This window comes from Drosophila rhopaloa, unplaced genomic scaffold, assembly GCF_018152115.1.
Source record: "Drosophila rhopaloa isolate 14029-0021.01 unplaced genomic scaffold, ASM1815211v1 contig_2, whole genome shotgun sequence".
Classification (NCBI taxonomy): domain Eukaryota; kingdom Metazoa; phylum Arthropoda; class Insecta; order Diptera; family Drosophilidae; genus Drosophila; species Drosophila rhopaloa.
In genome coordinates, this window is record NW_025335083.1 from 909,171 (window position 1) to 923,701 (window position 14,531).

The 14,531-nt window shown below is 35.4% G+C and overlaps 1 protein-coding gene across 1 annotated transcript in view; it reads right to left on the minus strand.

Annotated features, from left to right (window-relative positions):
• The window catches only part of LOC108048256 (trissin receptor), a 39,158-nt gene extending 24,627 nt beyond the window's left edge, over positions 1 to 14,531 (minus strand). The window contains 2 exon segments of the mRNA XM_044459744.1: positions 13,402 to 13,902; positions 14,413 to 14,531. The gene's annotated coding sequence lies outside the window, so the exon portion shown is untranslated.

Genomic DNA, 14,531 nt, shown 5'->3' on the forward strand with positions numbered 1-14,531 from the left:
TTGGCTCCATCTCCGACTATATTTCAAACGCTTTTCTAGAAAACAAAAGCAGGGGAGTAGTTAAAATGCGAGATACAGTTGTCGCACTGATGACGACTTCCGAAGCGGAAATACGGAAATTGTGTGCGCTTTAATGAGCCAAGCGGCTTTGAGATTGACTTGGTACTTTAGTTCCTTACGAGCCCTAAGCCTGAGACAAATGAAAACCGACATTTGCTGCTTTTCTGTGTAAATTGATTTTCCAGATACTGATTTAATTAAAAACCAGCTGCAAGTGCAATGGAAGCTTTTATCTCTACTTTTTTTTATCGTCTGAAGGGTTATATAAGCCAAAGACGTTGGCCAATAATATTGGTCAACAATGAATTCGTAAAATTACATATTTCTTCACCCATTGATTTTAACAAATTTGTATTATTTAGTTTTAAATTTTAGACCTGGTTTTCAAAATCCCATTTAAAATTTTAAAAATCAATAAAAAAAAAATTTACAGTATCGGCTTTTTTATAACAATTTGATGCAGTTATTGAGAGTTTTTTATGAAAATATAAAATTGAATTTTACATTTATTCCCTAATAATTAATGAAAGTCTCTGAGTAGTAAATTTGGTTTCCAAATTCTCTATTCACTTTGTATTTGATTTTGTTTCAAACAAAAGAGTAAATAATTATTATTTTTTTTGTAAAATTTGTTTGTTTTTAAAGCTTTTTACTAAGTCTTACCTTATGAATTAATTTAGTTAATTCATTATAATTATAATTAATAAATAATTAAATAGTTTTGTGTGATTATTTTGTCAAAAGTTAGTATCAACATTTTTGTTTGTTTTTAAAGCTTTTTACTAAGTCTTACTTTATGAATTAATTTAGTTAATTCATTATAATTATAATTAATAAATAATTAAATAGTTTTGTGTCATTATTTTGTCAAAAGTTAGTATCAACATTTTTTGGCAAATCAAGGTCGAAAAGACATGGATATAATATATCTATTAAATTTGGCAGTGCTAATGGAAACCATAAACAGCACTTTAAACAGCAAAAAAATTGTGTAATTTTCAGCCAGAAAACAAATCACAAAAAAAGTCATTACAACTTGCTCACACAGCAAACAAATTGCCAAAAAAAAATTGTTTTAGCTGTTTTTGCAGGGTGAGCAACAGCAGCTAAAATTGCAGCATCTGAATTCATGTTGCATCCACTTGGCAGCGAGTTGCATCGGGTAGCCAGGGCGGGGGCATCCTGACTTCGGTTGCGACTTTTCTATCTTCCAGCCACTTTCCCCCAATCCGCATCCTTATGTTTGCGTAAATTGCGCTGAAGTAGGGACATTAGGTGGTAATTGAGTGCGCCGACAAGAACCAAGTGAAAAATGCCTTTAACGGCGTCAGCTCTTGTCCCTGTGCCAGACATATGAGTGAGCAGCGGAAAAACAACTAGCACTATTAAGGCAATTGGGAAGGGAAAGGAGAAAGGAGGCCTTCCCGATAACCATGATTTATATATGTGTATTTTAAGAGCTTTTGATATTTGTGGCAGGCCAAAATACACAGCTTTTTTCTCCACGGAAGTAATCTGCCATTTTCTCGTTATGCAAAGTTTAAATTTTATCCTAGTTATTGCTTATTTTGTTAATATGGACTGTTGTGAATTAGATCTCTGTATAAATTCACTGAATAAGTGTACCCGATTTTCTTAGTTCAATAAATTTAATTTTATAAATATTTTCGTTTTGTAGTACTAAGAGAAATACATTTTTTAATTCGGTTGCTTAAGGGGGGAGCCTTAAAGCTTAAGAAGCTTAAGAAAATCGATTTTTCCGAATACTTTTTTGGGAAGGAAAGATATATTCGATTGAAACGAAACTTTCAGGTTTCATTGTTATATATTTCAACAGTCTTCTCAAATTTTTTCATTAAAATATATGTCATATTATGCCTGGTACAAGCATGTGTCGTGCGGCGGGAAAAATGAAGCTAGCAATTTCCAACAGAAAAAAAAATTCAAAAAATTTTCTATTTTTAATAGTATAGCTTCTAGTTAAGCCAAAAAAAATTGAACAAAAGTGAAAAATTCTAAGAATTTTAGCAAAATAAAAAGAATTTTTTTGTAATCACTTCCGATTGTTTTAAAAAAGGGTTAATCATAACGTTTTTAACGTTTTAAATAATTTAATCCCGAATTCAATAAATTTTGCCTTGTTTCGATAGGACGTTTAATTTTTTCCCTATCTTTTCTGCCAGTTAAAAGAAATCGTAAAAATGAAAAACCGAGAAATCGCAAGTCAAAGTTTTCGGATATTAAAAATCGTTTATAAAAAACCGTAACGCTTGTTCACTATTTCTCCCGTAACTTTAAAAATATTTTGAATTTGCTTCTAAAATTTTAATGACACTTTCTTGGAAAGTTTGGGTAGACATTTATGCAAAAAATTTTTGAAGTCTATAAAGCAGGCTCCCTCCTTAATTTTAACTGAAAGACCGGCTTTCTCGACCTAATAGTAAGCTATAAGTAGTAGTAGTAGTTTGTAGCTCACCATGAAGTCGAGAAAACGGCCCTTAATGCATACGATTTTTATTCATATTCTTATGAATAAGTTTCAGCCCGGAGTAATCGTCGCAATTTTGAGCTATAAATTCGAGCAATGTACGTACATATATGCCCTTCCGTTTTTTATTTGGTTTGGCGGTCAGGACAATCTCACTGAAAACCTCCCCCGCAGTTTCCGGGCCAACACTTTGCCATGCGACACCAGCTGCAAGGTGGTGCAGGAAAAATGCGTTTTCACGATTTGGTGTCACGCTCTGGCTGCCGTCGATGTGTGCACCGCGACCTTGGTCACCTTTTGTCCTTTGGCTCACCCAGCCATTGTTTGCCAAAAATATGCAATGGGAACTATTGTTTGTCTACCGGGCTGCATAGAACGATGCATAGGGCGAGGACTTTCAGGGGCGGGGAGCAGCACTTTGGCGCAGACCACGTTATTGGAAGCCAATTTAGCAGACAACATCGGCTCAAATGGCAGCATCGCGACGGGCAACCAATTTGTGCAACAACAGTGTTGCAACGCTCCGGCCCTGGCTTCTCCAGTTGCATATTTATGGGAGCCTCGGAAATTAATGTGGGTCGGATTGCAAAAGGAGAAACGACTTAAACGGCAATTGGCAAACGTCTTTTCGCGACAATTTCCTTTAAATTTGCATTTAACTTGTTCCCTCCATCCCGCACACGAGGAGCGTTCGCACCGACATCGAATAATTTATGACAGCCGCCGCAAAATATTGGAGGAAGGAGGAAGGAGGAAGCGAATTCCGCCGGAGTGGTCGAAGATTATGCAAAGTTTTCGACGCCTGCTAGCGGCATTTGCTGCACCAACTTTCCCAACCGAAAAGTGCCCGCTGGAAAATTTCGATTCCGACTGGAGCAACTTTTGGCTTTGGGGAATTTCGAGGCTAACATATATGCGCGTGGGTGTGAGAAAATCATGAGAAAATTGGAAAGCGAAGGCCGGAAATGACAGCGATATGCGCGAGGGACTAAGCCCTCGGATTTTACAGTAAAAAAAATGAATACAAGGTTACTTTAAAATTCATTAAAAATGTCAATTTCGTTAGACCAACGTTAACGGTTTAGTTACCATTAGAGTCTGAGATAAGTACTTGGAACGCGCCACTTGCGCTTTAAACTCCAACACAAACAAACTCCAAAGAAAATTCGATGCCAAAACCCTTGTATAGCTAACTCTATTTGTGTTGAAATGAAAATGGCAACATTCAAAAGCCACAAAACAGAAAATTAGCAGCAACCATGCTATTTCCTATTATGTGGCAGTGGGGCAAGTTAAACCTACGATTGCAAAAGGCTTAAATTGAGCTTCCACTGCTGATACTTAACCTGATGATTTCAAGTCGTGTTTATTAACCAATTTGGTTTTATATTCCCTGAGATTATCAAATTTGATTGGGATGTCGATAAAATCTATCAATGCTTAAAAGCTTAAATTTGTAAACATTTTGTTTAAGTTCTTAAATTTATTTGCCATCCATGAATAAGTAGGTGAATCACGCATGGCAGAGCGTATGGAATGTGTGACCAATGTTATTTTTTTTATTACGTTTTTCATGTGCTTGTCCGCTTTTGTCTCTAAAAGAGAATGACATATCCCACCCTTTTTAAACGCCGAACAATTTTTCATAAAAAAGAACAGCTGGTCTACATTCATACGTGGGAGTGATTTGCACGGCGCAACATTTCAATGCGAGTGAGTCGACCGATTCCGCATTCAGATTTCGCGGATAGAGTTTTTTCCTATGCCCGCAAAATAATGCCAAATTGGGCAGTGGCCAAAAGAGAGTTATTATTGATTATGCCAGCGCCATGTTTTATGGTTTTATGACGAATAAGAGGCATAAAAAACCACGAATAAGTGTTAAAAACAATTTAGCTGCTCTTAACATTCTCGAATAGCTTCCGAGTTCACCGCGTATTACCATGACATTGTATCTTATTTATAAACAAACTAATTCAAAGGATCTCATTAATGTTATACTTCCCCCAAATTGACCACTCAGGAGCAGAGAATTTCTTAACATACATTCAACATCTTCATCACATACAAATTTGTAGGTCTTAAATTTTGTGAAATCAAATTTTTAGACAAAAAGTGATTAATAAATCATTCGGCGTTTAAATTTCTGTCTTTTTTTGGTATTACCGCTTAACTGGCTTGTTTTTCAACAAGCGTTAAACAAATGTTTTTAAGATCGAATTGTTGAGCATAATTGAAATGATTCCAAGGACCTAAAACTGCCATTTGATACTTGCCACAAACCAACAAGAATACATTTTCATTTTGAAAAGGACCCCAAGTCTTGTTGTTTAAATAGCTTTAAGCGGAGCACCGAATTCATAGCAAGTGGTGCGTATTCGACGCGTAAAAATACAACCTGGCTAGCCACATTTATAGGGTCGTAAATGGCTCTTTTACTGCCTGCAAACTTTTGACTGACATTCGGATTCGTACGCCAGATTGGCCGTTTTAACTACTTTTAACTTTTTAGCGGCTTGAAAACAGTTATGCAAAATAAGCCGATCTTCTTTGGGATGCTTTTCCTATTTTAGCATTGGCAAACATTGTTTAATAGCCTTTTTGTCCGTACTCTTAACTCTCTTACCTAAGCTTATTAATAATAAATCATGACTTTAATAGTGTTACGCCACATTATGGGGTAACTTTTAATTTACGCTAAAAGACTAGTCTTGACTTCAATCGAATTCACTTAGTGGAATTCAATGTTTAAACCATATTTTAAGGGCAGTAATAACATAAAGGATTTTGAAAGCTATTGCACTCCAAAGTATTAAAGTATAAAAGCCACCTTCCTTTTATGGGGAAATACTTCCACAACAATTCCTGACTCGATTTTAAATGAGTCTTAATGTGACAAGCAACATAAAGAGGAGGTTTGTAGGCGAATTCCCAAAGGCAACGTCACTCGTACGTTACCATCACGATAAAATAGGATAGTCACGCTCAAGAGTATTGAGATTTTTTTTCCCCAAGAAGGACCTGTAGAAAGTGAGAGCTGGGGAAGCCTAGAGCTCATTAATTAGGCAAGACCACAACTAAAGATAGGAATTGAAACAATGGCCTGGGCGGACCTTGGAAATATGTTCAGGACATTCATCATACTCAAGTGTCGGTCGGATGGTCGGTCGGCAGGCAGCCACATAAATATTACATTATAATTATGAAGACTAGACGGCTGGGGTGAGCACTGGGTGGAAAACTTTTTGCTGGAAAATTAATCAAGCACTTGAAAAAACCAGACCAATACTGAAACTGTTCTTGGCCATTCATTATTTGGAGCGCCACCCGAACGATGTTGGGCCTAACTTCGTCGGCAACTTATTAAAGGAAAAAGAATACGCACATGTTGCAAGACTCGACGAGACGAAAGTCATAAAGACGGAATGTGTAATAAAGTCGTTTGCATAGCTTGGAATAAATTTGCCCTTCTTGAAAGTTACACTAATCAGATTAGCAACAGGCCGACAATTAGACCAATCAATTTGCGGAGACAATGGGATCACACGTTCGCGTAGACAACGATGTGATAAATACACCGAAATCAGCCTGGCTGCACGGAATGTTGTGATTGACATTTAAAAACACCACACAAGCATCAGTCGCACTCAAAACAGGGCAACCTTCTCACATTTGCTCACAGCTTTCGATAGCCCTTTGGCAAACGCCGAAAAACAACGTCACGTCTACGGCTCTTGACAAGTTTCTCACACGACGTCTGTGCTGCCATGGTTACAAGATAAGCTAAGTTTCGGCATTTGATTCAATTAATTGGGGATTACCCCTACCAAAAACACGAAACTTTCCGGAAAATTGCACAACTTGTGGTTTACTCGTTTGAAATTCAAGAATCTTGAAGAGTGTGCACGGGGTGAAAGACTAGATGCGAATTGTTTGGAGTTTTCTTGGAAGTTCCTTAAAGGCCTGAAGATTTCATGGGAGATATGATTACGGAAGACCAAAATCTTGTTTCCGGGAAAACGTCAAATCAGAGAAAGGCATATGAACAAAGTTTTTTTTTAAATATGCATTATACAAGGTTTTTATTATTTTAAAGCTCAGAGAGCGTATCAAAAAGCCCAGACACATCCCAAAAATCAATTACCATTCTGGCAAAAATATGCCCCAAGTTGCCTTGAATCCACGTCAGAGGTGAAGATATTGCCCCAGGACGGCTCGTTCTATCTTCCAAATGTCACTTTGAGTACGTCGCTGCTATCTGGCGTTCATAATCATTTGTCCCTGCGGCAAGGATCCTTTAGCCTTTCCGCCTATAGACGCACACACACCTGGGCTCGGAGCTCGTAAGTTTATCAGTTAAGCGCCATCTTCGTGGCAATTCGCTGAAAGTGCAGGTAAAACTAGAGCCGAAAATTGATTTTGTCGGAGCACACTCCCTCGCTTAGTGGCTGACATTGCCGGCGAACATTACATTTAATTTATGCCATCGAAATGCAAACACACAAACGAAAAATGTGATTTCCTTGCCGAGTTTATGTGGTCCACGTTGATGTATTATTTTATGTTTGCTTTTCCCGTCAAGCAATTTATGGGCGTGCATAAGAGCGTCAAAATTAATAGCCAGGCATTAGCCCCACTTAGGAAGTGGAGAAAGACGAAATGCTGTAGATACTCATGGGCTCTTATATTTTCCTCTTAAGCTACTTTAATTTTAAGCTTAGACTAGTACGGATTTTATTAAATTACGCATAGCCGATGGTCGTGGAAAAATATATGTCTTCTCTCTAAATCTAGCGACTTAGGAACTTAGGCTTACATTTTTCATTTGGGTCAGATGTTTGATTATATATTTCCTTGATCAGTTTTCCGGCATTCTGTTCGAGAGCATATGAAAAGTGGGAAAGTGAAAACATCGAAAATTTGAGCTGTTAGGGGCGATGGGGCAGACACATTTTCTTAAGATGGTTGTTAGTCTGGGTGTATAAATCAAATTGGTGTTTGAGGGTCCTGACATTATTGTTCTTTTCACGCCTACCGTTTTCTTCAATTAAATTGGCTCACAGAACAATTATTATTTGTGAGCATAATCAAATAAACACTAAGAATATCTAAAGAACAATCAAATTTGCGGTTGTTATTTGTGAATCATTTTTGAGTAAAAATAATAATGGATTTAAAGCCATGTAAAAGGGAAAACAATATTTAGCCTACGTTTTACATAGAAACCATTTTTTAGAACATGGCCGCCGTGCTTATTCAGGTAAAGTACTTTATTTAATTGGAAAAAATAATTTTGCACAGCACTTCTAAACCTACTTCCGAAGGTAACGCTGTAAACATTTTATAGCTTGGCTTTGCAGTAACAAATTACTCGGGATTTTTAAACCAAAAATCTGTTTTTACTCCCAAGTGTCCATTAAATTGTTGCAAGTATTGGCGGTTGTTCGGTATATTCTTTGGTTTTTTTGTTTTCGAGGGGATGAATTTTAATTTAGCAACTGTACTCCGGTTCAGTTAAACACATACATACACTTTATATTTTAGAATTGCATATTTTTAATTTAAATAACCACATTCAAGCTTAAAGCTGTCATGATATACACAAGATGATATTTGGTTGATTTGACTGCGTTGAGTTTTAAATAAGGTTTTCACAGCTATGATAACAAGCCCGAGAAAACCTTTGGTTTAGTCAAGGAACCTCACATGCATTTTTATATTTATTTTTCTGTCATCTTACAGTTTTTTCAACCCATCTAACCAATACATCGGAACTTGAACCTTTTTCTTCATACCATACAAGCATTCAATTAACTTTCCATTGGTCTCTTCGATTATCCGTCAATTTCCATACACAATGCGATGGGCAAAACGTGTGCCTGCCACGCCCTGTAATCGAAACAATTGCACCCTGACAGAAAACACAAAAAATGTAAGCCATCGTACAGGTAAACCTTTGTTGGTTGATTTTTCCGCCCAGTAACAAAACATTGCTCTCTTGACAAAATGGGCTTTTTGCACAAACTCCTAGTGCATTTTGCCCCCGTTCAATTTCAAACCGCTTGATTTGCTGTCCTACGTTTCGGAATGTGTGAATTGGGGTTTTCTAGGTTGGCCATGGATTTATTGTGTCGGTTTTGCAAAATGAAATGGAAGCACATAAATGAAGAGTAGAATAATAGATAGATATTGAGTGCTATTGATTGATTTATCGCCCTGTTAGAAACCGCTGTGTTTTGAAATAAATGTCAACGTTAGTTTAATAAGTACAATAAATTAAATTACATTTTTAGTTTTAACAAAAAAATATACCAGTCAGGACTTCTAAAAATCAATTGTAGTACTTCGGTATTTGTATTTTTAATGTTTCCAAAAACAACAATTTGTTATTTTTATAAAAACATCATAATGAAGTGTTTGTAGCTTCAAGAACTAAGCATCGCAAGCAAAGTTTTAAATCGTTCACCATAGACCACTTAAGAAGTCAACAAATTTTTTACCGCATTCCTTGGTTCACCTATTTCCCTCTGCCCCTGCCAACATTTTTAAAGTTACTAACTGCGTCACAATGTCGTCGGGTTGTGCAGGCGGAAATTGTTTTGACGTTTGTTGTGGTTTATAGCCCGGCTTATTCGGCAGTCTTCCTGCCCCCCACTCTCCCCTTCGCGGCCACAAAAACCTGCCGCCCAACTTTATTGTTGCTTTCTGATGATCTGACCCTTTTATTGTAACCATAGATATGCCGAAGTTTTGTGTTTTTTGTGCGCAAATAAGATTGCGGTCTCGTCGCTTGACTGTTATTTCAGTTCGTTAGCATAAATTTGTGTTGTGCTATATGAACAAAATTCAACACCGACTGCCTGCATTAAGAGTGGCGAACCTAATTATCCTCAGCAGCAGGGAAGAAGTCAGAATTCCATGCAAATGAGTTTAAAATTGCGCAAAAAACCCTAGAAGGAGCAAAATGCTTAATGAATGCATTGCGCAAATTACATTGTGGAAGCCACAAGATTGCGTGACGTTGCCATCAACCGTCGGGGACCAACTTGAGGGAAGAGTGACGTGTTTGGTGTCTCCTGGCTAAGCTGAAAGTACAAATTGTCGTCAACTAGCTTATTTTTACGTTACGCCAAAGGTTAATGCGAACGTTTTGACCCTGAATTAAATTGTAAATAATAAATATGAAAACAATTATTTAGACTTTACGTTCCTGACCTTACCTTTCGCCAATCGATTCGGATGTGAATGTCATTCTGTATACGCCGCAAGGGCAGACACAACCTGTTAACCGCCAATTTCAAAATAAGAGGTGTAATATCACCCACCCCACCCAACAAAAATTTTTAGAAAGACTCCGGTTGATTTTACTACATTTTCTCAATGCTTAGAGTCTAGCATAATTATATATGTAATATAATTTGGATCAGATGTTTAAAACGATTAGACATATAAAGTACTTTTACTCAATTCCACTGCCAGACTTTAAATTAATGCTTGATGTCTTGAAAATTCTTGCGTATATCTCAAATCTATGCTTTTTTGATTGAAAAGAAGTTGGCAAACCTCCGACGTTTTTCGGAACGTTTTTCACGGTTTTAAATTCAACTTTTAGGTGCAGAAACAGGGTAACAAATGTTAAATAAGTAAAAAAAACATTTTAAAATTAATAAGTAAACATAACTTTTTAACTTTTAAAAATGTTTCGACCCTACACATAAGTATTCTGCTAGTTTTCTCCGTTTAAAACAATCGCTGTCTTTATATAAATATGTTCCAAAAAATACGATTTCAAAGGAATTGAAGATTTTTTTATATTTAAAACCGAGTTCACCGAGCTCTCCCTGATCCTTTTTGGCTAGAAATAATAGCATAAATATATTTAAAAGAGTATTGTAAATTTTTAGAAACGTTTTATTAACTAACATAATTTATAATAACCGAAAAGGTTACATAAATTTCGTCTACCACTTATCTTCCGTTCTTATTTGATGTGAGTTAATTTGGAAATGTGATCTTTTTACAAAAGGATTAGTTGACACATAATGAGCTTAACATGGTCTTTAACCAGTCATACCTAATCAAATGAAATATTCATGATGTATGTGTGGATGTCATGTAGGCTCAAACTCGTTTGGAAAGGAGCCACTGACAAATCGCCCGTAAGTATGCGCAAGGCAAAAAAACAGAATTTGAAACCTAGGACTTTCAAAACAAACAAATTTATTTGGGACATTATGTAAATATGACAAAGCCTAGGAGCAAATAACCTCGCACCTGTAAATATGATAAATGGCAGGTCCTTAATCCGTAGGTAATGCACACAATTTATTCTTTTTTTAATCATGTGCAAGTCTACAGTTAATTCGTGAACCAATCAAGTCAAAATGAAGCAAGGGAGAACTAATTTTCTGAACTCAGATACATAATTTGTTCAATTCACCATTCAAAATAGTTTTGATATGTATCAGTTTGTAAAATTTGCAGGAGTGTGGTTTACTATTGATATATACAACAGCACCTTCACATAAATATAATCAAAGAAATTGATTTATTGTTTTTCATTTTTCACCACAAGTGCCAAAAAAAGTGTTCTGTAAAAAGGTTTTTTTCGCCAGAAAAGGTGTAGCAAATCAGTTGGGAATTTTAGTTTGTGCTACCGCCCGCAGTCGTAAATGAAGCTAATAAAAATTCGTAAGCAGCCAGCCATAAATCGAGCTCATGTCACAAAAACTTTATGTTCACTCGTTAAATTTTTTTAATATTTTAGAAAAAGGCATAAAAAAGAAAAACATTTTTTTAAAATCAAAAAAATTAACTCTGGTTAAAAGATAAAGAAAAAGATTGCTTACTTAGGTAAAATAGCTGTAACTCTCGGAGTTGCACTTATATGATATAAGAGGGTATTATAAGATCAGTCGAAAGTTTGCATCGTAGTGAAGGAGACGTCTCCGAGCCTATAAAGTATATATATTCTTGCTCAACAGGAGATTCGATCATAGCCATGACCCTCTATTTGTTCCTAAGCAAATTAGTCCCTCAGTTTTAAAGCTATCTGCTTGAAACTTTCCCAAAAGTTGTCTTTCTATTGCAGGTAGGATATAAGTCGGAAAATTTTTTATTTTTGTTGTTCTTTGGGATTTGGTAATATTTAAATACTATGGAATTACGGCTTTTATTAAATTAAAATCGGACATCTATATCATATAGCTCTTTAAGAAAATATAAAAATTATTAAAAATATATATGAAAAAAATTGTATTTGCAATTTTTCTATTTATCACAATATTCCTTTGGGATATAGTAAATATTTACAATATCAGAATTACGCTTTTAGTTTTGTCGAAATCAACAATATCATATATCTGTCATAGAAACGATGGCAAAATGCAGCACAACCTAGACATAACTTTATTGTTTTTAGTAATATAGGCATACAAATCGAAATGAAGTGGATTTTGTTAATCAAGACCCAATAAAGTTTAATTGTTCTCATACAATTTATGCAGAGCTTAAATTATACGAGCTTTACGGATAAGCAACAAGTTAATAAATTAGTAATTCCCAAATGTATTCGAAATAATCAAATTAATTTATGTTTGCATTGCAAAATTCCAAATTCTAATGAATGGCGTGATGACCTTATATAGGCAGAGCAGACCAAAATTAATTCGATGCTGCTGTGGATATTCTAACAGCCTGTCGCCCGCAGAAAGTGCTATAGAAAAGGACCCGCAGAGCAGGGGAGGCATCCTGCCACCTTAATAGTCGAGTTGACAATGTTTGTCATTTGCGCTTCATTTAGTTTTTGCCAGTTGTGGGTGGTTGCTGGCGATTTCGTTCATGTCTAAATCAGACGATGATGTTTAATCTGTTAAAAGCCGGGGTACCGTGATTTGAACTGGTATATTAGCACAATCAGGATTCGCAGGATATTACCGGAAATGAAATGCAAGCGGCTCAGAACATTTGGATGTATAGTGTTTTGTTTCTCAGCTTATCATGGTCCTATATCGACACAATGAAACGAAAAATACTTTGCAATACAAAAGGCAGAGTGTGTATGTATATCAAAACTTGAACGTATCATTCGTAATTTATAAGCAGGGCTGAATAGTTTCGGTGAAAAACTCTACTAAAGCTACTTTTACCCTTTTCAGTTAAAGATCCGACCCTATAAAGTATATATATTATTGAACAGCTCACCAGGCAAGTTTGTCTAGCCATGTTTGGCTGTTCGTCCGGTTCTACGCAAACTAGTTAGTCAGTTTTGAGCCTTATGAAACTTTCCTAAAAGTGTTCAATTATTTAAAACTATAGCTTTGTTGTTCTTGAATTTTTAATGTTTTACGTCTATTCTCGACGAAGACATCAGTATTATTAAATAGTTCCTGAGTTACACATTCCGGAGGAGTTTCATTTGTCCTGAAGGGAAACCGAAGCCAGTCTTTGGAAACATGTACATATGCACATTCACAAAGCACGTGTCAACACATTTTTCAAAAGGTATCTTAATGAACCGCTGTCTATCTGATTGTGGGTTGTGGTCTGGTGGTGATGGCAAAAATGGGCAAGGACCTGTACAAATACAAATCTGCCATTTGTTAATCGAGACACGAACACGCAAATCAAAATCACAAATAAACACAAAAAACAAAGACGCAATCCGAATCAAATGGACTAAAGCACACCTGCGCCAAGCTGTCATCATTTTTATTTGTTCTTCTCGGCATTAGATATAAGCTCGCAAATTTTTTTCTTTTACGTCCGGAAAGTCAAATTTCTGATGAGGGTATGGAACTCTTCATTACCTCTCGAGAGATTAAAAGATTAAATTAAATATTGTTACATTTTACCTGCAGGAGATAATATTAAAGTGAATGTGTCCAATCTTTGATTTATTTCTCCTTTATTTCGTGTTTTTTATCCAATGATTATTTATTTTTACTCCTTCAAAATGGGTGACAAATAAAGTTGGTTTCTTTCTCAGTGTATTCCGCCTTGTTTTGAGTTTATTGAGCAATTGTATTCACAAATTGTTAGTATAATTTAAAAAGCACAGTTTTACCAGAATTTTGCCTAATATAAACAATTTTTTTATTAGTGACACTTGAATGTAAGGCTCTGATATACATATAGATTTCCTTGAGTATCATTCAGTTTAAGAAGCGAAATGCATAGTAAAAAAAATATTGTTTTTGCTCTTAATGCTTCGTTAATTTGGCGTTGCGCGAGTTGTACCGGGACTATTTATTTTTGAGAATTTCGCATGTTGTAAAAATGGCCTTCGTTTTTCAAAATCTTTTGGTTAATAATTATTTTGCATATCCGATTAGCTCGACGAACTTTGTTCACTTCTATAAATATCACAAAGATTTTCAAAGAAATAATTTATTTTATTTGAACATTATTTTCAATAACGGACAAGCTTATTTTGGCTGTGTAAAAGTAAAAATTAAAACTAACGTTAAATAAGTTATTTGTTTGCCCAATGTGTAACATTATAGTAAACGTTGTACAACTTAATGCAGTAAGAAATCGAAACTGAATTTTTTGGAGTTACTTTAAAGATTTTTAAAAAGGTAGCATAAGCTTGTCCCAATTCTTTTAAAATAAGCTAAACTTTTCAAAGTAAAAATTTGCCTAAAATCATGTATTATTATTTTTTTTATCAAGTACTTAAATAAAAAAATATACAAATTCTTTTGCACTAGGTTTTTCATAAAAATATTTCAAACCAAGCCAAAAGTTGAATGAATTATATTCTCAAAAACTTCCGACATTTCAATGCGGCTAATCAAAATTTATAAATTTGCACTTCCAAAATATCATAAATAAATATGTTGCATTCGGCAAGGCGAACTCACACAATCGCGTGCCGTTATTCCGTTTGTTTAGTACGAAAGCGAATGAAATATTATCCAAAAATCACTCGGAACACTTGTCCGATTTTTTCCTCGATTTTTCCATTTTGCGTCCGATTCGT